Raw genomic sequence first — 27,327 nt, 5'->3', positions numbered from 1 at the left:
TGTGGAACTGTGAGTCCATTAAACCTTTCTTTTATAAATTACCCATTCTTGGGTATGTCTTTATTTAGCAACAGGAGAACAGACTAATACAGTGTTCATATGGTACAGTGGCTGTCTCGTATTAGAACAAACTTTAAGAGTATAATAGGACTCTGCTACATTTAATGAGCAAACTATGTTTCCATTTAGATTGAAAGCCTTGAAGATGAAGGGAATACAGTGATTCAAATGTACAAGCTTATTGAACAATATCAGGTGCCCACACCTCCTGAAGACTTTGCTGTTTTTGCAACTATGAAGCCATCCATTGTTGCTGTTCGGAATGCCATTGATAAAGCAGTGGGTGATAGAGAATCAAGCATTAAGCAATTTTGTGTACATTTGGGTAGTGATCTTGAAGAATTAAACAACGAAGTAAATGAAGTAAAACTGCAAGCACAGGTAAGCTAAATCAGAATTTTGTAAATAACAACATGAAAAGTTTGACTATTACATTTGTTTATTAAAGTATAATCAACAAATAAAAATTACATATATTTACAGTGTATAATGTGATGCTTTGATACATGTATACATTGTGATATTGTTAAGCTAATTAATGTGTCTATCACCTCACATACATCATTTTTTGTGGTGAGAATAATTAAGACCAGTCTTCAAACCATTTAGAGAACACATTTAATGGATGTAGCTTTAGTTTTTGTAGTTTTGTTCTAACCAATTAACAATGTCTTTGAGCTGCTACTTAAAAATTAATGTTTCAAAATCTCTCTTTAAGTAGGAAATATATTTCAGACTATCACAAAGCATATGTATAATATTGAATTTAGTCAATTAAATTCTAGTCCTACTTGTATTTATTATTTTACAGAGTGTTTTAATGACTTGCTAGCACATATTACAGCTATTGTCACATTTTTAAGTTCGCTTAATACTTAAGTGATTAAATAATTTATACAACAAACCCCCATGACACAAATTTACTTGTATAACAAACCTGCACATATACCCCTGAACTTAAAGTAAAAGCTAAATACAAAATAAAAATAAACTTTGCAAGCATATTAGAAAATTCACCTTTAGAAAGAGACAGAGTATAAAACTGGTAACTGGTAGTGAAGAATATTTGGTTAACTTGTACCACTTTTACTATAGAAAAGATATATGGTACATTGACTCAAAAGAATACAGTACAGACTATTAAAGATTACAGTATACCTTTACATCTATTAATGTGGAAATGTAAAACAGCTCACATTGTGTGCTTCCTATTTGTCAAGCAGTGTTCTAAGGACTTCGCATTGTTTTTACTTTTGTACTGAAGTACTTTTGTATTTTATTAGAGACAAAAGTGTACCTAACTTATTACTGTACAATTCAATGAATTATCTAAAAGTAAACATATCTATGTATCCACTACTCATGTCAATAACTAAAGCATTATGATACCCTAGTGTTCCCTCCTAATTGTTAATCCTTTTGTTTTGGGATCTTTGGGGTATGATTTTTCTGGCCAGAAACCTCTGTGGCTGGTGGCGCCTTTGCTCAAGTTCTTGTCCTGCATCTAGGAAGAATGAAGTATGCAGACAAGTGGAGGGTGAGCAAGATTAAGAGGAGCTTTATTCAGTGCTAGAACAGCTCAGAGGAGATTGGCAGTGGGTAGCTCCTCTCTGTGGGCAAGTTATCCCATTGAGTGTTCAGTTCTCAGCAGAGAAGAGGCTCTGGAGTGGGTGGCTCCTCTCTGCAGGCAGGTTGTCCCATCGTCTCTGCAGCTCTCAGCAGAGAGGAGGCATGGATAGGGTAGCTCCTCTCTGCAGCTGATTGTCCCAATGTATGCCCAACTCCTAGCAGAGAGGAGGCCCTAGAGTGGGTTGCTCCTCTCTGAAACTGGTAGCCCCGACATCTCTACAGGTCTCTGAAACTCTCAGCAGAGAGGGTAACTCCCCTCTGCAGCTGGTTGTCCCATTGTCTGCTCAGCTCTGGCTGAGCCCAGGGCTTTTATGTACCTCAGGGAGAGGAAGTATGCACTGATTGTCCCATGGGGGATCACGGGCAGGCTGGAAAAGGCATCACAAGTTCCCACACTGGTCTGTGGGACTGGCAGCCTGGGCCCTAGCTTTCAGGCTAGGAAGGGCCTGAAGGTGGAGCCTCACTGGGGACCCACCTCCTTCCACTCAGGAATCTGTCTACCTCCTGCTGCGGTTCATGGCATCCAGGCTGGGCCCTGACTTTGCTCCAGAATTGGAGAAGATCAGTGAAGTGCCTGTTCCCACTGCCTGGCCTCTCTCCCTTCCAAGATCAGAGTGGGGAGAGACCAGGCAGCAGTAGCAGACACAGCCAAGCCTGTGAGGGCAGGAGGGCCTTCTCATACCCTCAAAAGCACAGGGCTGACTGAGTCTGCAGTGGCAGTTTGGGTGGCTACAGCTCCCACCCCGACTTGGAAGGGTTGAGGCTCCCACTTGTCCCTAGCTCCCACTGGCTCCATGTAGCATGTAGCCCTGTCCATGCCTCCCTGCTGCAGCAGGTGTGATAGCAGTGGCAGGCCATCTGGAGTGGAAATACTATACATTTCCAGTTTTTGAACTTCTATTATTTAAAACCATATAGTGTGCCCTTTATTTTTTTATGTTCCTAAGATTCATCCATGTTTCTATTTGTGGATGTAGTTTATTCATGTTTGTTGCTGTATAGTATTTTATTGTATTTACAATTATTCGCTTCATGGGTGACAGAAATTGGGATTATTACCATTTTGGTCAATGATGAGTAATAGTCCTAGAAACTTCTTATGTATGTTTTCATGTTTTAACTTACTTAGTTATCAAAATACTTTAGGATTTTATTATTCACATTTTACAGAAAAGGAAACTAAGGCACAGGGTTAAGTAACTTCCCAAGGGTTACACAGACATTAAATGGAGGAATCTGGATTCAAGCTTAAGTAGTCTACTTTCAATGGTTAATAGTCTGCTATTAACTGCATACCATATACTGTATTCTACACACCGCATACTGTTAATATGAATATCTATGTATAGATAGTTAGAGAAAGCACAAGTGCTAGCAAATGCTTGATGTGTAATCATGCTTTTTTTTAAATTTCTATAAAAACTTTTATTTTGGGTTCAGGGATACATGTGCAGTTTTATTATATAGGTAAACTCATATCTCAGAGGTTTGCTGTATAGGTTATTGTGTCACCCAGGTACCAGGTCTAGTACCCAATAGATATTTTTTTCTGATCTTCTCCCTCCTCCCACTCTTCACTCTCAGGTAGGTCCCAGTGTCTGCTGTTTCTGTTTGTGTCCATGTGTTCTCATCATTTAGCTTTCACTTACAAGTGAGAACATGAGATACTTGGTTTTCTGTTCCTGCATTAGTTTGCTATGAATAATGGCCTCCAGCTCCATCTATATTCCTGCAAAGGACATAATCTTGTTCTTTTTTTATGACTTCATAGTGTTCCATGGTGTATATGTACCACATTTTCTTTATCCAGTCTTATATTCATGATCATTTAGGTTGATTCCATGTCTTTGCTATTGTTGATAGTGCTGTAATTAATATGTGCATGCAAATCATGCATTTTAAATAGCATGATGCACATACACAAAAATGAAAGCATGGGCTCATTCTAACTAGTGCTTCTTCTATAGAAGGTTTGAAATTAATTCTCTTGGGCAAAGAACTGTAAATTCATTATTTCCATAAATGACACCATCTTGCTGTCAAGACCCCCATTCCTGCTGTTGTGGGGAATTAGGGAGAAAACCTAAATGTGGCAACTGATGATAACTCAATTTATTTCAGTTTGAAACATCTGTTCCATTCTACCCGGGTCTCTTTTGGATAGATTTTAATTCAACTGAAAATTTAACTTTCTATGGGGCATTTTTTCACCTATGCCACCATCCCCTCCTACCTATTGCCCCATAAGGGAAGCTTGCATTTTTTCATGGTGCATAGATGGGAGGGACAGGTCATTTGTTCATTATGCTATCTTCTGGACCATAGCAGCTTCCAGTGAAGTTCGGCTGGGCTGCACCTGCTTGTCCCAGGTTGCTGTTAATAACTAAGGGTCTTTCCTGGTTCTTCAGGCACCATGTAGCCCCTATGCTGCAATCCATCATAGCCTACAGTCGCAAGTAATCTGTAGCTTTCTCATCCTGGCCTCAGACATCTTCTGGTCCACTAGTTCTCTCAGCAGTCCCCACTATCAGAATCAAGACACATGAAAACTTCAGGATTCCCTGCATATCATACCAAGTCACAAGACACCAGAATGCCAATATAAGCTCCTTCATCCTGGACACATCCCTTGACTTTTTCTAATCTAGAGCATGTTGCCAGTTTGAATGCACAGCCCTGCGGACTAAGACATGGAATAACTAGCCTCCGTGAGCTGTAATGGTTCTCAGATTCCTTCCATTTTCTCAGATTATCCCAAACCTAATTACATGCTTCTGCTTTGTTCTTGAACTATTCCATTCCCATTCACTGGGGTTTAAATCCTAACAGGTCAGCCGTAAAACATATGTCTTTCTATTTATATTTTTCATTTTCTCTCTTCTATCACCTTAGAATACAAAGGCCTTTCAATTCCTTTATTGTACAATGGAAATTTACCTTATATCATATCCCCTTCCTTCTCTTCCCTGTTGCATTCACCTCTCCTTATCTGAAGTCACACTGGTTGAAGAAGTGTAGGAAATGAAAATAGATAAGGAGAATATATTAGATAATGTTTTAAAACAATTTTATCTCCATGGCACTTTTATACAAATCTGTACTTTTTATAATGTATATGCATTGCTTTAAAATTCAGGAAAGCAACAATTTTAAATATCATTTCTAAAAATCAAAAAGAAAAGAGAATTAAATGACTCTCTTAAAAATGTTTATTAATTCATTTAATTTAATTGGTCTTTATCAAAAAGCAGGAATGACTAACCAAAACCTGTCTTAAATTTACAGGATCCACAGATTTTAGATATCTCTGCTGAGCAAGACAAAATAAGGCTCATATTGAATAATCTGCAGTCTGTTCTGGCTGACCTTCAAAAACGTGCATTTCAATATAAGTCCTATCAGAAGAATTTTAAGGTAATGACAGTTTTACACTATCTGTCTTAGAAATGTGTGCATAGAAATGGCATATATACACAAGGACTTCAATAACGTAACTGTAAACATTCAATGTTTGGACAACTATGTGCTAGTCAGTGTGCTACAAATACTCTCAGATATAAAATATGATATGTTACCTGCATTTGAAGTGTTTAAAGACTAGTACACATGAGATACCAAATATTTTTCTTATTAAAAGTAATTGTGAATTACACAAAACTTTCAGACAAGGAACTGTACTTTCTATGTTAAAATGTAGGTGGATTTTTTAATGTGGTCAATTAAAACCACACTATCCTTTCTTAAGTAATATTCAGGCTTCTTTTACATTCATATGTATTTTATGATTCCATTAATATCACCTCATTAAACCTGGTTTTATGTGCCAATTTGAGAAACATGACATCCCCAGCTAAGCCAGGGACAAATGGGTGTAAAAGGGTATATTTGAGGACCAGGAGCAGTGGCTTATGCCTATAATCCCAGCACTTTGAGAGATCGAAGCAGTTGGATCACTTAAGCTCAGGAGTTGGAAACCAGCCTGGCCAACATAGTGAAACCCCATCTCTACTAAAAATATAAAAATTAGCCAGGCATGGTGGCACACACCTGTAGTCCCAGCTACTTGGGGGGCTAAAGTGGGAAGATCACTTGATCCCAGGAAGTGGAGGTTGCTGTGAGCTAAGATGGCACCACTGCACTCCAGCCTGGGTGACAGAGTGAGACCCTGTCTCCGAAAAAAAAAAAAAAAAGGTTTATTTGAAAGACTAAAAGAGGTATTTCAAAAAACATGAAGAGAAAGGGGCAACAGATGCAGGTGTTTTGAATAGCTTTTAGAGAGATCAACAAGAAAAGAGAATAGAAAAGAAAATATTCTGTGTCAAAACTAGGGGCTCCCTAGCAAAAGGAAGATGCCATTGGTCTCCCCAAAAGTCTTGGAGGAACATGCTTGAACCCCATAGGGGAATGCACCTGTCTCTTCCAGAGCCCCAGATGGATGACCAGAAAGTGATCTGGCATGCTCTCTACTCAGGGTCCAGGGATTGGTAGAGAAATCTGAAAATAATGAACTTGATACCAGGCAATAAGGCTGGTGATACTTGAGGCAGAACAGCATCAAAGTTGTTATTCCCAGACAAGACAGGAAGGTATGTAGTAAGGAACAAGATATGGAGGAAATACTACTTGATAAAAAGCTACAACTCATCCAGGTGCGGTGGCTCACACCTGTAATCTCAGCACTTTGGGAGGCCGAGGGGGGCAAATCACGAGGTCAGGAGTTTGAGACCAGCCTGGCCGATATGGTGAAACCCCATCTCTACTAAAAATACAAAAAATTAGCTGGGCATGATGGCAGGTGCCTGTAATTCCACCTACTCAAGGGGGGCTGAGGCAGGAGAATCGGAGAATCGCTTGTACCTGACAGGCAGAGGTTGCAGTGAGCTGAGATTGCGTCACTGCACTCCAGCCCAAGTGACAGTGTAAGACTCTATCTCCAAAAAAAAAAAAAAATGCTACAACACACATGTGAGCACTCCTTGAGTCAGAAAGAATAACATTGGTCCTGTTACCAAGATGGCAGAGTATGAAGCCCCCGCCCTTCCTTTTTCCCTTGGACGTACTGACTCAACGACCCTTGAACCAATTTCTTTTGTGAGAAATATAAAGACAAGTTGAAAGTCTCTTGCACCATGGGTAAGTATATAAGCAGTTTATTGAAGCCAGTAGAATCATTTCTAACACCCTTTCACTATAATTCCTGCCTCCAACACAGTGCTACACAATTAGGAGGAAGTTCTTAGCTTCTTCCTGGGGAGGGAGAGAAAGACAAACTGGATGGAATATATGGCATGCTGACATTTTAGGGGTCTGCCTGAGAGATTGGTTTCTCTCTTTCCTGAATTTGGTTATGGACAGGAAAGGACCCCAGGTTGGAAGCCACTGAGAACAAAAGCAATAGTTTGGACCAGTTTGTACTCACTAGCCATTAACACCCCTCCCCCGACCCCTGACTAAGTACAGAGTAAACAAGCAAGAACTCCCAAATCGCAGCTTCTACCTGGACAAGGAAAGATTTGAAGTGGCTGTCCAATGTTGTACATTATCAGGGGACTGCTCAAGGGACAAACTTCTGTATCACCTGTCTTGGAGTAGTGACAGGATCCAGCATTTTCTAGATGTCTTATATGTAGAAAACCCTAAGATTCTAGGGGGAAAAAAATTAAAACTAATAAATAAACTCAGCAAAGTTGTAGAATACAAAATCAACCTACATAAATTAGTTGCATTTCTATATATTAACAACAAACAATCCAAAAGATAAAGGAAACAATTTATAATAGCATCAAAAAATAGCATGCCATTTATAACAGCATCAAAAATAATAATAATAAAGTAGAAATAAATTTAACCTAGGAGGTAAAAGACTCACACACTGAAAACTAAAAACCTATGATGAAAGAATGCACAAATAAATGGAGAGATATCCCATGTTCATTGATTAGAAGACAATATTGTTAAAATACCTATACTACCCAAAGTGACCTATACATTCAATGCAATCCCTATCAAATTCCCAGTGACATTTTTTACAGAAATATTAAAAACAAATCCTAAAATTTATAGGGAACACAGAAGATCTCAAGTACCCAAAACAATCTTGAGAAACAAGAAAAAAGCTGGAGGGCTCACATTTCTTGATCTAAAAACATATTACAAAGTTATAGTAATTAAAATAGTATGGTACCAGCATACATTCAGACATATAGACCAATGAAACAGAATGGAAAGCCCGAAAATAAATCAACAAATATAGTCAACTCATCTTTGGCAAAGGTGCCAAAAATACACAACAGGGAAAGGATAGTCTTTTCAACAAATAGTGTTAAGGAACTGGATAGTCACATGCAAAAGAATGAAGCTGAACCCGTATACAAAAATCAACTCAAAATGAATGTATTAAATATTTAAACAAAAGACCTAAAACTATAAAATTCCTAGAAGTAATTGTAGGGGAAATTTCATGAATTTTATGACATTGGCCTTGGCTGTGATTTCTTGGATGTGACACCAAAAACCAATGCAACAAAAACAAAAATAGTCAAATGGAACTACATCAAACTAAAGAACTTCTGCAAAGCAAAGGGAACAATCAACAGAGTAAACAGGCAAATACAGAATGTGAGAAAATATTTGCAAATTATATACTTGATAAGAGGTTATCATCCAAACTCCTTATATATAAGGAACTCCTATAACTCAGCCAAAAAAGCAAATAACCCAAATTTTTTAATGGACAAAGGACGTGAATGAATATTTCTCTAGAGAAGACATACAAATGGCCAACATCATGTGAAAAGACACTCAACATCAATAATCATCAGGGAAATTAAAATCAAACCACAAGAAGGTATCACCTCACATCTGTTAGAATGACCATTATAAAAATAAAATGAATGACAAATGTTGGCAAGGATGTGAAGAAATTGAATCCTTTACACTGTAGATAAGAATGTAAAATGGTACAAACACTATGGAAAAGAGCATGGTGGTTACTCAAAAATTAAAAATAGAACTACCATATGACCCAATGATCCCATTTATGGACATATATCCCAAATAATTGAATCAGGCTCTTGAAGATATATTTTCACTCCCATGTTCATTGAAGCATTGTTCTCAATAGCCAAGATATGGAAACAACCTACATGTCCATCAGCAGATGAATGGATAAAGATAATGTGGTATCTACATAAAATAGAATTTTACTCCATCTCACAAAAGGAGAAAATCCTGTTATGCCACAGCATAGATGAACCTGGAGGACATTATGCTTAGTGAAATAAGCCAGCTACAAAGTCTGCATGATCTCATTTATATGAGATATCTAAAGTAGTCAAACTCATATAAGCAGAAGTAGAATGGTGGTTTCCAGAGGCTGGGAGGAAGGGGAAATGAGGAGCTGTTCTATGTGTATAAAGTTTCAGTTATACAAGGTGAAAAAGTACTAGAAAAAGTACGTTAAATAACTTTGTTAACATTGTTATCATTATCATTACTGTACTTTACACTTAAAAATTTGTTAAAAGAATAGATCTCATGTAATGTAGTTTTTACCACCAGAAGAAAAAATTAGTTAAAAAATAAATTTTTAGAAAACACAGAACCTGAAATAGAAGTGTGTCTTTCTCCTTCCATCTTCCATGACTGATTCCTTCCTGATTGCCTCTGATCTAGCCTGCCTTCTGTGGCTCTCAATTATTTGGAGAATAGGAGTGAAAGCCTAACTGATCTAGGTTACAGGAAATCATTTGCAATTCTTAATGGAAAATAAGACTAAATTCCTAATGTCAAAGCCCAAAAATTTCTGTGCAACCAACTCCCTGAAGGTTTCCCCACCGTTGAGCCAAGGCAGTCTTAAAACACTTCTCATGAAAACACCTTCTTCAGATTTTCTTGCATCCTTCTTCTCCATAAGGTTCGTATACAATCCATGGTTAGAAAAAAGTAAGAAACCACACTGTCCTCTCCATCTTAAACTTCACCGTCTTCCCCACCGGCTACCGCACAGTCATTTCCTCTTATGCCATTTAAGTACAGAAACCTAACAGAAATCGGTGCCTCTAAAGACTCATCTGCTTTCCCTAGAAGGTCTAGCACAAATGTGCATGTATAATCCAACTCAAAGAAGAATGCCTATGTTACTCTTATAATATTTATGTCTTTGGAAAATATTTAAGTCCTAAGGAAATACCAGGAGTTATATTTTATTACTCTAATGGAAATTGTAACATGTGGGGTTTTATGGAGTTTTTTTTTTTCGTTTGTTTCTAGTGCTCCTTTTCTTAACCCATTTAAGCCTTACATTCTGCCAAGTAATCACTGTACCAAGAATTACTAATAGGAGACTAGCATATGATCATTATATCTGAAAACTAAATTGCACATTTTGTTTACTACATTTTTATAGGTAGAAGTGTCCAAGTTTGAAGCTTTGGAAGAAGTTAGTGCTGAACTGGAGCTCAAACAATTGCTCTGGGATTCTTTCTCTGAATGGGATGAACTCCAACAAGAATGGTTAAAGGTAGGGGAAAAAAAAGCCTTCAGTTCTTAAATTATTTTTATATGAATTAATCTTAAATTCTTATAATTTGAATTATAACTTTTAACAATCTGGTGCTTTTCTTAATGCCAGTAAATATGCAATGGTATCATTTTCTGAGAATATTTATAAACTTTCCAGTGAAAATCATAAAGGTCCTTATGTCACTGTATGCTACAGAGCAGAAAGTATTCTTGTAAGCCAGGCTTCTCAGGTCCTTCATGTTAGAAGGCTACATAGTGGAAGTATCAACGGAACATGCTGTGTGACATTTAATCACTTTGTGGCTTCCAAACAGTGTTGTCATCATACGCTCCAGTGTTCTTAAGGATTGTAGCATTTTATTTGTGATCTACACACTTTAGGTTTCTGTTTTTGTTGTCCTTTAAAAAAGGAAGCCATTTTGTTCACTGTAATGGAATAGAGTGATAAAATCTAGGATCTTCCTTTGAGAGCTCAGTAGTAAACTTTTTAAATTAGCCAAATATCAACAGCCATCATAGAGTTTTGTTTCTAGGATCTACCCTATATTCAATCTTAACAAGGGTCAACTCTCTACGAGGCAAAATAGATGGCCACGTATATTTTCATGTGTGGTATGGACATGTTAGAAATACTATCAACTTTACAAATATTGTTTTACACTTCTTATTCATCCTACCTATGCTGATGCCTATAATTAGAAGCCACATGGATTGGTTAAAAAACAGTAACATGGTAAAATATGTTTCAGATAATGTTCTAGTTGCTGGGAGTGCCAGTGGAGAATAAGAAGAACAAAGTTCAAACATAGAACTTACCTTTTGGTGGAGAAAATAGAAAACAAACAAACAAAAACAAACGCATGCTGTAACATCAGTTTTAAGTGCTCTCCTTTAACTCATTTGTCACTTATCTCAGCAGTAAAAAAATATTCTTAAGAAGAAGCAGCTTAGAGAATTTTCTGATTACCACTGTGGATTAGAGCAGTGACTTCCAATGTAGGATGCATTCACCCTAGGAAATACACAAGAAAATCCATTAGGGAGCAGAAGGAAAATGAATTTACGAAAAAAGAAAAATGAAGGTTTACAAATTTTCTGCTGCCATCAGTGTACATGTATGGCTATCTATCATGTCAATATATGTGTATACATATATGTTTACATAATGAGAAAAATAATTATAGATCTATAAGTATATTGCGGTACATCTTTAAAATATTTATGTTAAACAGGTGCATAATCAAATAATAGAAGACTACTAGGTGAGAAATTTCTGGTTAGCAAGAGCAAAAAATTAGTTACTTGTCTCCTTCGAGGACTTTATGAATATTAATCCTCAGAAATAAATTGCAGAGACTGCAATACTATATTTGATGATGTGGGAGACAAGAACATGAAAGAAATAAACAGGTGATGCTGGATATATAATATTTTTAGCAATTTAATAGGTAAAGCCATTTCCAAAAATATAGTGTAGATTTGGATTAACTTTTTTAAATTTTTTTAGTATTTCAAACTTGACTTTGATTTTATGTTTTAACTTGTTTTGCTTTGTTTTAAATTTTTCATAGTCCAAATTTGATTGCCTGGATCCAGAAGTTCTCAATGGTCAAGTTTCTAAATATGCTAAATTTGTGTCTCTACTGGAAAAAGGTTTGCCACCCAACAGTGTAGTGCCCCAGCTCAAATACAAGGTGGAAACCATGAAAGAAAAGGTAAGGTTGATAGAAATTATTTCAAAAACTCTTGGCCAGTTGGTTATTAATTGATGCTAATGAGACCAAAATCAGGAATTCTTCCCTGATTAAATTAGTCAGCTCTGCAGACAGAAAAAAACAATAGTCAAATTCATTTTTTTTGCAGTGGCACAGGCTGCATCCCTGTCTTCAGTTGGCCAAATCATGCAGTTGAATACTGTGGTTAGAAGGGGCATTCAGAGTGTTTCCCAAGTGTTAGGGGAAATAGTGCAGGAATAGGTTGTAGTTGTACTAAGATACTGATCCACTCAAACCCTTAGGGAGCTAGTTGAGGCTGGGGTAAACTTGTCCAATCCACCTTGTCCATTTGCATAACTGCACCACATAACTATGCCATTTTCCAGATGTGCTATGATGTGAAGAAAGTTGGGAAACCAGGCTCCAGGTGTACAGGGCTGGCTCTTTGAAACCAACTCAGCTAAGCCAGTGCTTGAAATGGTTAACAAAAAGGGATATGATTTTAGTTTTTTAAACAATTTTAGGGTATTTTGTTGTTGTTGTTTTGTTTGTTTGTTTCTTTGTTTTTTGAGATGGAGTTTCACTCTTGTTGCCCAGGCTGGAATGCAGTGACACAGTCTCGTCTCACTGCAATTTCTGCCTCCTGGGTCTGAAAGATTCTCCTCCTTCAGCCTCCCGAGTAGCTGGGATTACAGGCACCCACCACCATGCCTGGCTAATTTTTTGTATTTTTCTTGGTTGAGACAGGGTTTCACCATGTTGGTCAGGCTGGTCTCAAAATCCTGACCTCAGGTGATCCCCACCTCGGCCTCCCGAATTGCTGGGATTAGAGGCATGAGCCACCACACCTGGGCAATTTTAGTTTTTTTATTTTTTTGTTTTTTAAAGATGAAATCAAGAACTAAAAAGATGTGGAAAAGAAAAGTAAGTAAAGCTTCAGACACAATGGGAAGAAAATTTTCCACCTTGAAAAGAGCATTATTTGCACAATATTTTTTCCCCTTTAGCTTACAATATCTAGTCAAAACACTTCCCAAGTTGTTTAAGTCAGCTTCTTTCTTCTTTATTGCCTTTAGTGTGATTGTATCTTGCAATAATAAACAAATTTATTTGTTATAGTTTGCATTCCAACTTGGGTTCCCTTGAAATCCTGGTTTATATATTTTTTTAACTTGAATACAGTAGAGGTCACTTTTTGTGGCATACAGTTCTGTGAGTTTTTAGAAATGAGTAATGTATCTAATACAACAATCCCATACAGAACAATTTCATTACCCAAATAATTTGTTTGTGTTGTCCCTTTGTAGTTAGCCTTTCTCTTTATCACAATTCCAGACAACCACTGATCTGTCTTCTGTCTTCTATAGTTTTTCCTTTTACAGAATGTTATCTAAATGAAATAATACAATATGCAGCCTTTTGGGTCTGGCTTCATTCACTCAGCAAAATGCATTTAAGATCCCTCTATGTGATTGTACCCAAAATATATAACATACTCTTACAAATAAAAAGACAAATAACCCTTTAAAATGGGCAAAGGATTTGAATACACCTTTCCGCAAAGAAGACACATGAAAAGATACTGAACACCATTAGTTATTAGGGAAATGCAAATCAAAGCCACAATGAGATAGCACTTCACACTCCCTAGGATGGCTATGATCAAAGAGACAGATTATATAGGAATAAGTATTGTATGGAATATGCAGAAATTAGAACTTTCACATGTTGCTGGTAGGATTGTAAGGTGGTACAGCCACTTTGGAAAATAGTCTGGCGTTTGCTCAAGATGTAAAATATAGACCTACCATATTACCAAGTAATTCTGCTTCTAGATAGATGTCCAAGATTATTGAAAGCATGTATTCACACAGAAACTTCAATACAAATGTTCATAGCAGCCTTGTTCATAATAGCCAAAAGTGAGAAAAAAAACAAATTTCCATCAATTAATAACATGGAGAAATAAAATGTGGCACATCTATATGATGAAATTTTATTCAGTAGCAAAATGAAATTAAGTCATATGTGCAACAGAATAGACAAACGTTAAAAACATGATGCTAGGCTGGGTGCAGTGACCAATACTTTGGAAGGCAAGGTGGGAGGATCACTTGAGCCCAGGAGTTCAAGACCAGCCTATACATCATAGTGGGACCTAGTGTCTGCAAAAATTAAGATAAAAAATTTAAAATCATAATGCAAAGTAAAAGAAGCCAGTCACACAAAAAAAGGCCAGATAGCATATGTCATTTATATGAAATGTCCAGAATAGAGAAATCTATAGTGACAAAATAAACTCATGGTTACCAGGCACTATGGGGAGGAAGAAATAGGAGTGACTGCTTATGGGACCTAATGAGTATGGAGTTTCCTTTTGGGGTGATGACATGTTCTAAAATCAGATAGAGGTGATAGTAGCATAACTCTGTGAATTATAATTTTTTAAGAAAAAGAGGAGAGAGATCCAAGATGGCTGATCACTAGCAGCTCGGGATCATATTTCCCAGTGAAAGCACAGAGAATGAGAGGACACCACACTTTCAGACGAATTTTTGTTGCTCATGGACCAAGAGATTCCCAGCGAAGGAGCCCCACGGGTCGCCACGGCGACTCTTGTGGCCGGCGCGGCGGTTTTGTTGGTGCCTCAGCGTGGCAGTTCTTGGTGCAGAGTCTGGAGATTCCTGGACAGAAAAGCACCATCAATCTTAACACCGCTGTTTTGGCCGGTACAGTGGATTGCTCAGATTTCAGCCCTGGGAATCAACAAGTTGGACGTCCGCTCAGAGACCTAGTTAGAAAGTCGGTAATTACAAAGACTACAGAGGGATAAATATATAATGAAGGGAAGAAACCAGCCTAAAAAGGCAGAGAATACTCAAAATCAGAATGCCTCTCCCTCTACAGAGGATCGCAGTTCCTCATCAGCAACGGAACAAGGCTTAATGGAGAACGAGTGTGTTCCATTATCAGAAGCAGGTTTCAAAAGGTGGGTGATAAGAAACTTCTGTGAATTAAAAGAACTTGTTCTAACCCAATGCAAAGAAACTAAGAACCTTGAAAAAAGGTTTGACAAAATGCTAACGAGAATGGACAGTTTAGAGAGGAATATAAGTGAATTGATGGAGCTGAAAAACACAACACAAGAACTTCACGAAGTATGCACAAGTTTTAACAGTCAAATTGATCAAGCAGAAGAAAGAATATCAGAGGTCGAGTACCAGCTCAGTGAAATGAAATGAGAAGACAAGATTGCAGAAAAAAGGATAAAAAGGAATGAGCAAAGTCTCCAGGAAATATGGGACTATGTGAAAAGACCTAATTTACATTTGATAGGTGTACCTGAATGTGACGAAGAGAATGAATCCAAGTTGGAAAATACTCTTCAGGATATCATTCAGGAAAACTTTCCCAACCTAGTAAGGCAGGACAATATTCAACTCCAGGTAATACAGAGAACACCACAAAGATATTCCTCAAGAAGACCAACCCCAAGGCACATAATTGTCAGATTCATTAGGGTTGAAATGAAGAAGAAAATACTAAGGGCAGCCAGAGAGAAAGGTCAGGTTACCCACAAAGGGAAACCTATCAGACTTACAGCAGATCTCTCAGCAGAAACCCTACAAGCCAGAAAAGAGCGGGGACCAATATTTAACATCCTTAAAGAAGAGAACTTTCAACCCAGAATTTCCTATCCAGCCAAACTAAGCTTTACAAGCGAAGGAAAAATTAAATCTTTTGCGAACAAGCAAGTACTTAGAGATTTCACCACCACCAGGCCTGCTTTACAAGAGCTTCTGAAAGAAGCACTATACATATAAAGGAACAACCAATATCAGCCTTTCCAAAAATATATAAAAAAGCAAAGAGCATCAACACAAAGAAAAATTTACACCAACTAATGGGCAAAACAACCAGCTAGCATCAAATGGCAGTATTAAAATTGTATATATTCAAATTAGACAAAAAGCCAAAACCCATCAGTATGCTGCATCCGATCCATCTCACATGCAACGATACACAAAGACTCAAAACAAAGGGATGGAGGAAGATTTACCAACCAAACAGAGAGTAAAAATAAACAAATAAATAAAAAGTAGGAGATGCAATTTTCACCTCTGATAAAAGACTTTAAAGCAATAAAGATCAAAAGAGGCAAAGAAGGACATTACATAATGGCAAAAGGATCAATGTAACAAGAAGAGCTAACGATTCTATAGATCAATGAGACAGAAAATTAACAAGGACATCCAGGACTTGAACTCAGACCCGGAACAAGTAAACTTAATAAACATTTATAGAACTCTCCACTTTAAATACACAAAATGCACATTACCACCTCACACCTATTCCAAAAGAGACTACATAATTGGAAGTAAATCACTCCTCAGTAATCGCATAGCCTTTTCATAGGTTTAAATGAAATATTGGTTGGCTGTTTGTTATTTTCTTCCCTTATTCCTTCCTGTCTACATCATTAAGTATAATTATTGGTATAAAAGAGGTTTTCAATACCCATTTCTAAAATGCATTCTAGCCTGGGCAAGAAAGCAGTACTCCCATTCTCTCTCTCTCTTTCTCTTCCTTTTTCTTCCTCTTCTTCATTCTTTTTTCTTTCTTTCTTTCTTTCTTTCTTCCTTTAAAAAAAAAAAAGAAAGAAAAAAGATTCTTCCTTGTTGTCATGTGAAGCAATAGTTCATTTCTTGCTTTTTTAAAATTATACTTTAGCCGGGTGCGGTGGCTCACGCCTGTAATCCCAGCACTTTGGGATTGTTGACATCCTGGTCAACATGGTGAAACCCCGTCTCTACTAAAAATACAAAAAATTAGCTGGGCATGGTGACGTGTGCCTGCAATCCCAGCTACTCAGGAGGCTGAGGCAGGAGAATTGCCTGAACCCAGGAGGCAGAGGTTGCAGTGAGCCGAGATCGCGCCATTGCACTCCAGCCTGGGTAACAAGAGCAAAACTCAGTCTCAAAATATATATATATATATATTATACTTTAAGTTCTGGGATACCTGTGCAGAACATGCAAGTTCGTTACATAGGTATACATGTGCCATGGTGGTTTGCTGCACCCATCAACCTATCATCTACGTTAGGTATTTCTACTAATGCTATCCCTCTCCTTGTCCCCCACCCGCCAGCAGGTCCCAGTATGTGATGTTCCCCTCCCTGTGTCCATGTGTTCTCATTGTTTGACTCCCACTTATGAGTGAGAATATGCGGTGTTTGGTTTTCTATTTCTGTGTTAGTTTGCTGAGAATGATGGTTTCCAGCTTCATCCATGTGCCTGAAAAGGACATTAACTCATCCTTTTTTATGGCTGCATAGTATTCCATGGTGTATATGTACCACATTTTCTTTATCCAGTCTATCATTGATGGGCATTTTGTTTGGTTCCAAGTCTTTGCTATTGTGAACAGTACTGCAATAAACGTATGCGTGCATGTGTCTTTATAGTAGAATGATTTATAATCCTTTGGGTATATACCCAGTAATAGGATTGCTGGGTCAAATGGTATTTCTAGTTCTAGATCCTTAAGGAATTGTCACACTGTCTTCCACAATGGTTGAGCTAACTTAATGCTACCACCAACAGCGTAAAAGCATTCCTATTTCTCCACATCCTCTCCAGCATCTGTGACAGAATGAGACAGGATCTCACTGTGTTGCTCATGCTGATCTTGAACTCCTGGGCTCCAGTGATCCTTCTGCTTCAACCTCTCAAAGTGTTGGAATCACAGGCCTGAGCTATCACGCCCAGCCAGTTCATTTATTTTTATTTCCGTATTTCATTATATAGATAGATCATAGTTTATTTATTCATTCACTTGATGAAAGATATCTGTGTTCTGTCTCACTTTGTAGTGATTATTAATAAAACTGCTATAAACTTTCATGTACAACTTTTTGTTTTGTGTGAACACGAGTTTTCTATTAACTTGAGTAAATAACTAGAAATAGGATTATTAGATTGCTCTTTCCGTATTGTATTATCTGAAAGGAAGTTACTATGCACAGCCATACGTAAGGGATGGAAATTTATGTTCCACCTCCTAAAAGCATTGACACCCCGGTAACAATAAGCATAATTTGTATCTAGATTTTCATTTTTATTACTATTAAATTGTGTCAGGAAGTATACAAGATGAGCCTGGAGCATCTTGAAGTGACAGGAAGTAAGAAAGGCTCAAAAAACAAAATCATGGGAGAATATCAAAAGGGCAAAGAAGTCTCGATGGCCAAAGCCTTAATAATTTCAGGCGAAAAAAATCTAATATTGTATTATAGCCCAAGTTATAAAATAAATATCCATGAATTCATACTGATACAAATAAATGATTGAATGAATGAATGAATAATTTTATGATGTTACTGCCACCTCAAGATAGTGGTGCTTCATTTAATTTGATGCTCTGTTGTTGGAAGTGTGCACATTTTGTATTGTTATTTCTTTTTGAGGAATTGATCCTTTCATCATTTATGAATTGTCTCTCTTTATCTCTGATAAGATTCCTTTCTAACATTTACATTATCTGAAATTAATATAGCTAGTTCAGCTTTCTTTCAGTGTTCATATGATATGGCTTTCTCCATTTTTACTTTTATATGTGTTTTTATATTTAAAATAGATTTTTTTAGATAGCATACAATTGACTTCTTTTTTTTAATCCAATATTCTTAGTCTCTTAACATGTGTGTGTAGACCATTCACATTTTAAGTCATTATATCTATAGTCGTATTGATTCTACCACCTTGCCAGCTGTTTCGGTCTACTGGTTCTTTGTTTCTTTTTCTCTCTTTTTGTGCCTTCTTTTAATTTAATTGCATATTTTATTATTTCATTTTATCTTCTCAATGAAATTATTCATACTTTTTATACAATTTTTAGAAAATTGTTTAAAATTGTTATTCTAGGCTTAAAATATAAATTTATAATTAAATCAACCTTCAAATATTTTACTATTTTGCATGTAGTGTAAAGACCTTATAATAGTATACACCCAATTAATTCCTCCATACATTCTTTGTGGTGATGTTGTTAGGTCTATACTTATATATACTATAAATATAACTCATTTTTACTATTTTTGCTCCAGACAGTTACCTTTTGGAGCAATAAAAATAAGAAGGAAAATGAATTTTACTTTACATGTATTCCATTTCCAATGTTCTTTATTGCTTTGTGTGGATCTAAGTTTCTGACTCATAACATGTTCATTCTGCCTAAAGAATATCCTTTAATATTTCTAATAGAGTAAGTATGGTAATAATTAATTCCCTCAGTTTTTATTTTGAAGAAGTCTTTATCCTTTAGTTTTGAATGATATTTTCACTGGGTATATAATTCTGAGCCAACAGTTTTTGTTTCTGTTTTTCCTTCAGTAATTTGGAGGTACTCTTTTCTTGTTTGCTTGATTTTGGACAAGCAGTCTGCTGTAGTTTTAAATTCTTTTTTTTTTTTTCTTAGAAAGAGAGAGAAAGAGAAAGGGGGAGAGAGAACAGGAGTCTTGCTCTATTGCCCAGGCTGGAATGCAATCTAAAAATAGGTATCAAAAACCTGTTTTTTGCCGATAATTGTGCTTAACAGTGGAGGCAGGAAGGAATAAGAGAAGAAAATAACAAACAGCCAACCAATATTTCATTTAAGTCTGTGAAATGCTATGCAAACGCTGAAGAGTGATTTACTTCCAATTATGTGGTCACTTTCAAAATAGGTGTAATGTGATACTGAGAAAAATGTATGTTCTGTGGACCTGGGGTGAAGAATTCTATAAATATTCACTGAGTTTACTTGTTCCAGGTCTGAGTTCTAATCATAGATGTCCCTGTTAATTTTCTATCTTGTTGATCTGTCAAATATTAACAATATGATGTCAAAGTCTCCCGATATTATTGTGCGGGAGTCCAAGTCTCTTTATAAGTCATTAAGAACTTGTCTTATGTATCTGGGTGTTCCTATATTGGGTGTATATATATTTATGATCATTGACTCCTGTTGTTGCATTGATCCTTTTACCATTATGTAATGTCCTTCTTTGTTTCTTTTAGTCTTTGTTACTGTTAAAGTCTATTTGTCAGAGACGAAAGTTACAACTGGTTTTTTTTTTTTTATTGCATTTTAGGTTTTGGGGTACCTGTGAAAAACATGCAAGATTATTGCATAGGTGCATACGTGGCAGTGTGATTTGCTGCCTTCCTCCCCTTCGCCTATATCTGGCATTTCTCCCCATGCTATCCCTCCCCAACTCCCCACCCCCCCCACTGTCTCCCCTACTCCCCCCAACAGACCCCAGTATATAGTGCTCCCCTCCCTGTGTCCATGTGTTCTCATTGTTCAACACTCTCCTGTGAGTGAGAACATGCGGTGTTTGATTTTGTGTTCTTGTGTCAGTTTGCTGAGAATGATGGTTTCCAGGTTCATCCATGTCCCTACAAAGGACGCGAACTCATCGTTTTTGATGGCTGCATAATATTCCATGGTGTATATGTGCCACATTTTTCCTGTCCAGTCTATCATTGATGGGCATTTAGGTTGGTTCCAGGTCTTTGCTATTGTAAACTGTGCTGCAATGAACATTCGTGTGCATGTGTCCTTATAGTAGAACGATTTATAATCCTTTGGATATATGCCCAGTAATGGGATTGCTGGGTCAAATGGAATTTCTATTTCTAGGTCCTTGAGGAATCGCCACACTGTCTTCCACAATGGTTGAACTAATTTACACTCCCACCAACAGTGTAAAAGTGTTCCTATTTCTCCACATCCTCTCCAGCATCTGTTGTCTCCAGAGTTTTTAATGATCGCCATTCTAACTGGCGTGAGATGGTATCTCAATGTAGTTTTGATTTGCATTTCTCTAATGACCACTGATGATGAGCATTTTTACATATGCTTGCTGGCCTCATGTATGTCTTCTTTTGTAAAGTATCTGTTCATATCCCTCGCCCACTTTTGAATGGGCTTGTGTGTTTTTTTCTTGTAAATCTGTTTTAGCTCATTGTAAATCTGGATATCAGCCCTTTGTCAGACGGGTAGGCAGCAAAAATTTTTTCCCATTCTGTTGGTTGCCGATTCACTCTATTGACTGTTTCTTTTGCCGTGCAGAAGCTGTGGAGTTTGATTAGGTCCCATTTGTCTATTTTGGCTTTTGTTGCCAATGCTTTTGGTGTTTTGGTCATAAAGTCCTTGCCTACGCCTATGTCCTGAATGGTTTTCCCTAGGTTTCCTTCTAGTGTTTTTATGGTGTTACGTCTTATGTTTAAGTCTTTAATCCATCTGGAGTCAATTTTAGTGTAAGGTGTCAGGAAGGGGTCGAGTTTCTGCTTTCTGCATATGGCTAGCCAGTTTTCCCAACACCACTTATTGAACAGGGAATCCTTTCCCCATTGCTTGTTTTTATCAGGTTTGTCAAAGATCGGGTGGTTGTAGATATGTTGTGTTGCCTCCGACGCCTCTGTTCTGTTCCATTGGTCTATATCTCTGTTTTGGTAGCAGTACCATGCTGTTTTGATTACTGTAGACTTGTAGTAGAGTTTGATGTCCGGTAGTGTGATGCCTCCCACTTTGTTCTTTTTGCTTAGAATTGACTTGGCTATGCAGGCTCTCTTTTGGTTCCATATGAAGTTTAAGGTGGTTTTTTCCAGTTCTGTGAAGAAGGTCATTGGTAGCTTGATGGGGATAGCGTTGAATCTGTAAATTACTTTGGGCAGTATGGCCATTTTCACGATATTAATTCTTCCTAACCATGAACATGGAATGTTTCTCCATCTGTTTATGTCCTCTCTTATTTCGTTGAGCAGTGGTTTGTAGTTCTCCTTGAAGAGGTCCTTTACGTTCCTTGTTAGTTGCATTCCTAGGTATTTTATTCTCTTTGTAGCAATTGTGAATGGCAGTTCGTTCTTAATTTGGTTCTCTTTAAGTCTGTTATTGGTGTATAGGAATGCTGTGATTTTTGCACATTGATTTTGTATCCTGAGACTTTGCTGAAGTTGCTTATCAGTTTCAGGAGATTTTGGGCTGAGATGATGGGGTCTTCTAGATATACAATCATGTCGTCTGCAAATAGAGACAATTTGACTTCCTCCTTTCCTAATTGAATACCCTTTATTTCTTTTTCTTGCCTGATTGCTCTGGCTAGAACTTCCAGTACTATATTGAATAGGAGTGGTGAGACAGGGCATCCTTGTCTAGTGCCTGATTTCAAAGGGAATGCTTCCAGTTTTTGCCCATTCAGTATGATATTGGCTGTGGGTTTGTCATAAATAGCTTTTATTATTTTGAGATACGTCCCGTCGATACCTAGTTTATTGAGAGTTTTTAGCATAAAGGGCTGTTGAATTTTGTCGAAGGCCTTCTCTGCATCAATTGAGATAATCATGTGGTTTTTGTCTTTGGTTCTGTTTATGTGGTGAATTACATTTATAGACTTGCGTATTTTGAACCAGCCTTGCATCCCCGGGATGAATTCTACTTGATCATGGTGGATAAGCTTTTTGATGTGCTGTTGCAATCAGCTTGCCAGTATTTTATTGAAGATTTTTGCATCTATGTTCATCATGGATATTGGCCTGTAGTTTTCTTTTCTTGTTGAGTCTCTGCCTGGTTTTGGTATTAGGATGATGTTGGTCTCATAAAATGATTTGGGAAGGATTCCCTCTTTTTGGATTATTTGGAATAGTTTCAGTAGGAATGGTACCAGTTCCTCTTTGTATGTCTGGTAGAATTCGGCTGTGAATCCATCTGGACCTGGGCTTTTTTTGGGTGGTAGGCTCTTAATTGCTACCTCGACTTCAGACCTTGTTATTGGTCTATTCAGGGTTTCGACTTCTTCCTGGTTTAGGCTTGGGAGGAGGCAACTGTCCAGGAATTTATCCATTTCTTTCAGGTTTACTATTTTATGTGCATAGAGTGGTTTGTAATAATCTCTGATGATGGTTTGAATTTCTGTGGAATCTGTGGTGATATCCCCTTTATCATTTTTTATTGCATCTATTTGGTTATTCTCTCTTTTCTTTTTTATTAGTCTGGATAGTGGTCTGTCTATTTTGTTGATCTTTTCAAAAAACCAGCTCCTTTATTTATTGATTTTTTTGTAGGGTTTTTCGTGTCTCTATCTCCTTCAATTCTTCTTTGATCTTAGTTATATCTTGTCTTCTGCTAGGTTTTGAGTTATTTTGATCTTGCTCCTCTAGCTCTTTGAATTTTGACGATAGGGTGCCAATTTTATATCTCTCCTTTCTTCTCATGTGTGCACTTATTGCTATATATTTTCCTCTAGAGACTGCTTTAAATGTGTCCCAGAGATTCTGGTATGTGGTGTCTTCGTTCTTGTTGGTTTCGAAGAACATCTTTATTTCTGCCTTCATTTCATTGTTTATCCAGTCAACATTCAGGAGAAAGTTGTTCATTTTCCATGAGGCTATGCGGTTCTGGGTTGGTTTCTGAATTCTGAGTTCTAACTTGATTGCACTGTGGTCTGAGAGACTGTTTGTTATGGTTTCCGTTCTTTTGCATTTGCTGAGGAGTGATTTACTTCCAATTATGTGGTCAATTTTAGAGTAGGTGTGATGTGGTGCTGAGAAGAATGTATATTCTGTGGATTTGGGGTGGACAGTTCTGTAAATGTCTATTAGGCTTGCTTGTTCCAGGTCTGAGTTCAAATCCTGGATATCCTTGTTAATTTTCTGTCTCGTTGATCTGTCTAATATTGACAATGGTGTGTTGAAGTCTCCCACTATTATTGTGTGGGAGTCTGTCTCTTTGTAAGTCTTTAAGAACTTGCCTTATGTATCTGGGTGCTCCTGTATTAGGTGCATATATATTTAGGATCGTTAGCTCTTCTTGTTGCATTGATCCTTTTACCATTATGTAATGTCCTTCTTTGTCTCTTTTGATCTTTGTTGCTTTAAAGTCTATTTTATCAGAGATGAGAATTGCCACTCCTGCTTTTTTTTGCTCTCCATTTGCTTGGAAAATCTTCCTCCATCCTTTATTTTGAGCCTTTGTGTATCCTTGCATGTGAGGTGGGTTTCCTGGATACAGCACACTGATGGGTTTTGGCTTTTTATCCAATTTGCCAGTCTGTGTCTTTTGATTGGGGCATTTAGTCCGTTTACATTTAGGATTAATATTGTTAAGTGTGAATTCGATCCTGTCATTTTGATGCTAGCTAGCTGTTTTGCCCATTGATTGCTGCAGATTCTTCATTGTGTTGATGCTCTTTACCATTTCGTGTGTTTTTGGAGTGGCTGGTACTGGTTGTTCTTTTCTATGTGTAGTGCCTCCTTCAGGAGCTCTTGTAAAGCTGGTCTGGTGGTGATGAAATCTCTGAGTACTTGTTTGTTCTCAAAGGATTTTATTTTTCCTTCACTTATGAAGCTTAGTTTGGCTGGATATGAAATTCTGGGTTGAAAGTTCTTTTCTTTAAGGGTGTTGAATATCGGCCCTCACTCTCTTCTGGCTTGTAGGGTTTCTGCTGAGAGATCTGCTGTGAGTCTGATGGGCTTCCCTTTATGGGCAACCCAACCTTTCTCTCTGGCTGCCCTTAGTATTTTCTCCTTCATTTCGACCCTGGTGAATCTGATGATTATGTGCCTTGGGGTTGCTCTTCTAGAGGAATATCTTTGGTGTTCTCTGTATTTCCTGGACTTGAATATTGGCCTGCCTTGCTAGGTTGGGGAAGTTTTCCTGGATAATATCCTGAAGAGTATTTTCCAGCTTGGATTCATTCTCTTCGTCACATTCAGGTACCCCTATCAAACGTAGATTAGGTCTTTTCACATAGTCCCATAATTCTTGTTGACTTTGTTCATTCCTTTTTGCCCTGTTTTCTCTAATCTTGCCTTCTCGTTTTATTTCATTGAGTTGATCTTCGACCTCTGATATCTTTTCTTCTGCTTGGTCAATTCGGCTGTTGAAACTTGTGCATGCTTTGCGAAGTGCTCGTGTTGTGTTTTTCAGCTCCATCAATTCACTCATATTCCTCTCTAAGTTGTCCATTCTCATTAGCATTTTGTCAAGTCTTTTTTCAAGGTTCTTGGTTTCTTTGCATTGGGTTAGAACATGTTCTTTTAGCTCACGGAAGTTTCTTATTATCCATTTTCTGAAAGCTGATTCTGTCATTTCATCACACTCATTCTCCATCCAGTCTTGTTCCCTTGCTGGTGAGGAGTTGTGCTCCCTTGTAGGAGGAGAGGTGTTCTGGTTTTGGGTGTTTTCATCCTTTTTGCGCTGGTTTCTTCCCATCTTTGTGGATTTATCCACCTATCGACTTTGTAGTTGCTGTCTTTCTGATTTTGGTAATTTTAAGTCTGCAGCAGCAGAACTCATAAACCCCCTTTTCTTCCCCCCAGGTGTTCTGTCCCAGGGAGTTAGTGCTTTATGATTTCCCACTGTCCTGCTATCATTTTCTCTTTCCACAAGGTGGCAGCCTAGTCACACTCAGCCTGCAGAGGCTTCGCTGAGCTGCTGTGTGAACTTCAGCTTCCGTGTGAACTTCCCTGCAGTCCTGTTTATATGGGTGTAGTTAGAACTGCTTCCGCTAACTTGGCCCGCCCCTGTAGTGACGGAGTCTCTGTAGTGGCTGGTTACCTTGGTTACTGCAAATTGCCCTGGGAACTGCAGGGTGTTTCCCCGTGGGGGACGCCACTCCCCCACTGAGCTGGACCATCCCGGGTTCAGCCGTGCTTCCCGTGGCGCCCTCTTTGCCTGGGAATCTCTTGGCTTGACTCCCTGCCTCAGCTCCCCTTGCTGGCCCAGAGGGGACCCAGTCTTGTTCACTCTGCACAAGGAGCTGCTGCCCCCTGTACCAGGCGTTGGCCGAGCAGCCGCTCCAGTCCAACCAGTGGCGCTGGCAGCCCATGGGGCTCCTCCGTCTGTGAATCTCCTGGTCCGTGGGCAGTAAAAATCTGCTGCCCTGTGAGCCGCTGCATCAGCCGAAGCTTCAGCTCTGAGATTCGTAGTGCGCCCTTGCCCAGGAATCTCCTGGCTTGACTTCCTGTTTCAGCTCCCCTTGCTGGCTCAGAGGGGATTCAGTCTTTCTCACTCTGCTCAACGAGCCACTGCCCCCCGCCCCAGGGTGTGGGCTGAGCGGCCACGCCGGTCAGACCAGCGGTGCTGGCGACCCGTGGGGCTCCTCCTCCTGTGAATCTCCTGGTCTGTGGGCAGTAAAAATCTGTCTGGAAATGCAGCGTCCACTCACCCTCTGCACCTTCTCTCGGAGCTGCAATCCCGACTTCCTCCTAATCGGCCATCTTGGATCGCTTCCTGGTTTTTTTTTTTTTTTTTTCCTCTCCATTTCATTGGTAAGTCTTCCACCAACCCTTTGTTTTGAGTCTTCGTGTGTCCTTGCTTATGAGATGGATCTGGATACAGCATACCGATGGGTTTTGACTTTTTATTCAATTTACCTGTCTGTGTCATTGATTGGGGAATTTAATCCATTTAAATTTAGAATTAATATTGATATTTGTGAGTTTAATATTGTCGTTTAATGCTAGCTGGCTATTTTGCCCATTAGTTGATGTAGATTCTTCATTATGGAGATACTCCTTACCGTTTGGTAAGTTTTTGGGATGTCTGATACTGGTTGTTCCTTTCTGTGTATAATGCTTCTTTCGGAAGCTCTTGTAAAGCAAGCCTGGTGGTGATGAAATCTCTGAGTGCTTGCTTGTTCATGAAAAATTTTATTTTTCCTTCGTTTATGAAGCTTAGTTTGGCTGGATATGAGATTCTAGGTTGAAAATTCTTTTCTTTGAGGATATTGAATATTGACCCCCACTCTCTTCTAGTTTGTAGGGTTTCTGCTGAGAGATCTGCTGTGAGTCTGATAGGCTTCCCTTTATGGGTAACCTGACCTTTCTCTCTAGCTGCCCTTAGAATTTTCTCCTTTATTTCAACCGTGGTGAATCTAATGTTTATGTGTCTTGGGGTTGCTCTGCTTGAGGAATATCTTTGTGATGTTCTCTGGATTAGCTGGAGTTGAGTATTGTCCTGCCTTACTAGGTTAGGAAAGTTTTCCTGAATAATATCCTGAAGAATATTTTCCAGCTTGGATTCATTCTCTTCATGACATTCAGGTACACCTATCAAATGTAAATTAGGTCTTTTCACATAGTCCCGTATTTCTTGGAGAGTTTGCTCATTCCTTTTTACTCTTTCTTCTCTAATCTTGTCTTCTCATTTCATTTCATTAAGTTGGTCTTTGACCTCTGATATCCTTTATTCTGCTTGATCAATTCGACTGTTAAAACCTGTGCATACTTCACAGAGTTCTCGTATTGTATTCTTCAGTTCCATTAATTCACTTATATTCCTCTCTAAATTGTCTATTCTCATTAGGATTTCATCAAACCTTTTTTCAAGGTTCTTAGTTTCTTTATGTTGGGCA

At 38.1% G+C, this 27,327-nt stretch overlaps 1 pseudogene; it reads left to right on the top strand.

Annotated features, from left to right (window-relative positions):
- LOC110568659 (dynein axonemal heavy chain 6-like) overlaps window positions 1–27,327 on the top strand; it is a 322,799-nt pseudogene that overhangs the window by 77,194 nt on the left and 218,278 nt on the right.

This window comes from Aotus nancymaae, unplaced genomic scaffold, assembly GCF_030222135.1.
Source record: "Aotus nancymaae isolate 86718 unplaced genomic scaffold, 86718_ANA_hifiasm-v0.15.2.pri h1tg000017l, whole genome shotgun sequence".
NCBI lineage: Eukaryota > Metazoa > Chordata > Mammalia > Primates > Aotidae > Aotus > Aotus nancymaae.
Note: the sequence above shows the minus strand (reverse complement) of the source record. Positions and strands in the feature narration are given on the sequence as shown.